This window comes from Euprymna scolopes, chromosome 19, assembly GCF_053919585.1.
Source record: "Euprymna scolopes isolate OS-2025 chromosome 19, ASM5391958v1, whole genome shotgun sequence".
NCBI lineage: Eukaryota > Metazoa > Mollusca > Cephalopoda > Sepiida > Sepiolidae > Euprymna > Euprymna scolopes.
Genome location: NC_136500.1, coordinates 100431804 through 100435180, shown reverse-complemented (window position 1 = coordinate 100435180; position 3377 = coordinate 100431804). Strand labels below are relative to the sequence as shown.

The 3377-nt window shown below is 32.8% G+C and overlaps 1 pseudogene; it reads right to left on the bottom strand.

Annotated features, from left to right (window-relative positions):
- Positions 1 to 501: 501 nt before the first annotated feature.
- Positions 502 to 2011, bottom strand: LOC145240171 (somatostatin receptor type 2-like; annotated as a pseudogene).
- Positions 2012 to 3377: the final 1366 nt, after the last annotated feature.

Genomic DNA, 3377 nt, shown 5'->3' with positions numbered 1-3377 from the left:
AAATATCAATTACTAACTCACATTTTTGTATACAGAAAAAACAAAACAAAAAAAAAACATTTAGCGTTTCAACATTTTTGCTACGTTCAGCTTTATCCACTGATTGTTGGTCGAGCCCAAGCCATGATTGACGGTAATCCCGAGGATCAGGATCCATTTCTACAAGAGTAACATTTTTTTTCATTTTCGCTTTTTTTTTTTTTTTACGTTTTGGAGTGGATTGCTGTACTAAGAATATAAGAAACATGCATTTTCTCTTTTTATTAGAATTTTCCATTACACCAAATTGAGCCACAGCAACGCGTGGCAGGGTACAGCTAGTATATGTATGTATATATATATATATATATATATATATATATATATATATATATATGATCTATGTATTTGTATAGCTGCAAGGATTATCTATTATGATTATCATATACTTTCATTTACCCCATCATAAAATTTACAATTGTGATCTTATAGAACGTTTCTCAAGATTTTTTCACTTAATTCTGTTTGGAAGCTAAGTATGCCTTCCTCTACCTTGCACGTAGGTTGCTTTTATTCCCTTTACTGCTGGTGCATTCGTTTGTACTGAAGAAATCTCATAGTCTTCAACAGCGCTTTGGTGACATTCTGACCGCTGATTAATTCGCGGATACGTACTATTTTCTGTTACCAGAGATTTGTTGACTTCAAATTGAGAAACGCACGTAAAAGCTTTTATAAAGCTCTTTCTGAAGTTGTCACTCAAGAAGTTGTATAACAATGGACTCATCATGCTATTTGCAAATGTCAGTATGGTGCAAGCATTAAACAATAAAACCTCCCATAATTCAAGACGTCGACGCTCTCTTAAAATAAGTGTAACTTGAAAAACCCAGTAAGGCAGCCAAAACATCATATAGACACCAACAACTGTTAAAACCATCCTTGTAACTTTACGGTGGGACTTTTTTTTCTCTTTCGATTTTTTGAGTGGACCAACTGATTTCAATCGTATGATAACCATGGAGTAGAAAAAAGATATCAGTGGCACTGGTATCGTGTATGAAAGAAAAAAGCAGTACCAGACAAATACTTTATTGCCTTCTATTAGTTTGTTGCTTGGCCATGATATCGTACAAGTTTCACCCTTTCTTCCAGGACTGTGCACTGTTTTTGAATATAAAAATGTTGGCATCATAATCAATATGGATAACACCCAAATGATAATACAGAGAATGAAGGAATATTTTGGAGTTCGAAGTGTAACCGATTGGATAGGGTGGCACACAGCCATGTATCGGTCAGCGCTCATCACCGTAAGCGTAAATATACCAGTGAAATAGTTTATTGAGACAAGAATCATGTAGAGTTTACACATACCGTAACCAAAGGTCCAGTGTCCTAAAATGGTTGTAATTATCAAAAATGGCATGCTTAATAAAAATAGAACATCTGCCACGGTTAGATTAACAATGTACATGTTGGTAACAGTTTTCATTTTGGAGAACATAGTCACAACGTAAATAACCAAACAATTTCCTATCATCCCGATGATAAAAAACTATAGCATAAAAAATGACCAAAACAATCGGAAGAATATGTAACAGCAAGCCTCTATTTCTTCGGAAGTGTGAAGTACCATTCAAAAAACTGTTCGCTGTATCATTTGTAATAGATTCACTGACATTCTTGAAGAATTCATTCCATGGTGTAAGTGTTGAGATCTTGATCTCTTCAAGAATTATTGACTTGTTAGTTATTAGTGCCAAGCCGTTTGTGTACATAAATCGTAATGTTATGCACTAACAACGATAGAAAAGAATATCCTTTTCTCTGTCATTTATGGTGTATCAGTTGCTTCAATAATTGCTTATGTACAAGGCTCCACCACCAATCGTATTGTTTCAATGTAGCCGTAATAAAGATCAAAATATTAAAAAACGATTTCTCAAGAGTTATAATAGTCGCTGCCACTATTCGTTGTCATCGTTGATGCCAGTAATTATTATTGCTCTAGGGTCTTTTTACGTCTTCTGAAATCTGCAATAAATAAAAAACAAAATATTAAAAGTAATAGTCATAATAGTAATAAAATCATACACTTTACAAAACAAATGGCATTATGTTTTGGTCTTTTCCCATAAAAGTTGACATTTTGACATTTGGAAATACATATAAACTCTAAACGAGATTACGTTTTAAGCATTTAGTTGATAATAAATTATCACAATGCCAAGATTACGTTGAATAATAGATTTCATGATGTTTCGGAATTTGCACAAATTTAATAAAGCCATCATCTTAGAAACTGCATCAGAACAAAAATGACTTGGAAAATATATTATTACTGATGTTTTTCTGACCATCTTCATCAATATGGCATCCATCTTCATCCATATGGCTAAGCTATCTTCTTCTCTGAAAAAATTTATGAAAAGCCAAATGGAGGAAATGTTATCGTGCATGCAAACCAGAAGTGTGTTTTATATGTTAGTAACGATCAAATATGAATATCTCGAAGTCTCCAATGTGCATTTGTGCCAGACATTCCAATAGAAACTCCATTTGAGAAACACAGTTTAAAGAGAGAAGGAGGAAAGTGGGGAAAAAAACAAGATTAAAAAAAGCGAGAAGGAAAAGAAGGAAAGGAAATAAATAGAGGAAAACGTGGGTAGGCTAAGGAAAATCTCTGATGAGGTGATGAAAATATTTTACAGCCATCGATAAACGAAATGGATTTAATAGAATTGAATGATACGGTGCACATTCCTCATTTATTTTTTTCAATTCTTTTCAACTTTTTTCAACTTTTTTTCACTGTTTTTTCAATTTTTTTCCAATTTTTTTTCATTTTTTTTTCAATTTTTTTCAATGGATTATTATCGATTGGACACTAAACTACCAAATTATCAAAAAAACAACAAAAAAAACGAACAAACAAAAAAGAAAACATAACAAAAGAAAAAATGCAAAACATTCAAGATTTTAGGAGGTTCTCAATTTCTAATACAACATTCTACTAAATCGATCCCATATGTTGAAATAACTCAACGAGAACACGAAACTGAATTATTGCTCGTACAAATTCTGGAAAAAAGTCAAAGCTGTCTGAAAGTGATCGTAGAGCTCTTGTCAGGACTGTGAAATAAGAACACAAAACCATGGCGGCCAAAATTACAACAGAGCTTAACAATCATCTGGATAGTCCCATTTCGACAATAACTGTTCATCAAGATTTCGTGGGAGTGCTGTCATCAGAAAACAACTTATAATTATTTTCCATTATTTTATCCAACCCCTATGTCAGCCCTTTTAAGAAACTCGTTTCTTATCGTTGAACACTTTCAGTTGAATTAAAGTCGGTCAATTTAGCTCTTATGCACAGATCATCGTATAATGAT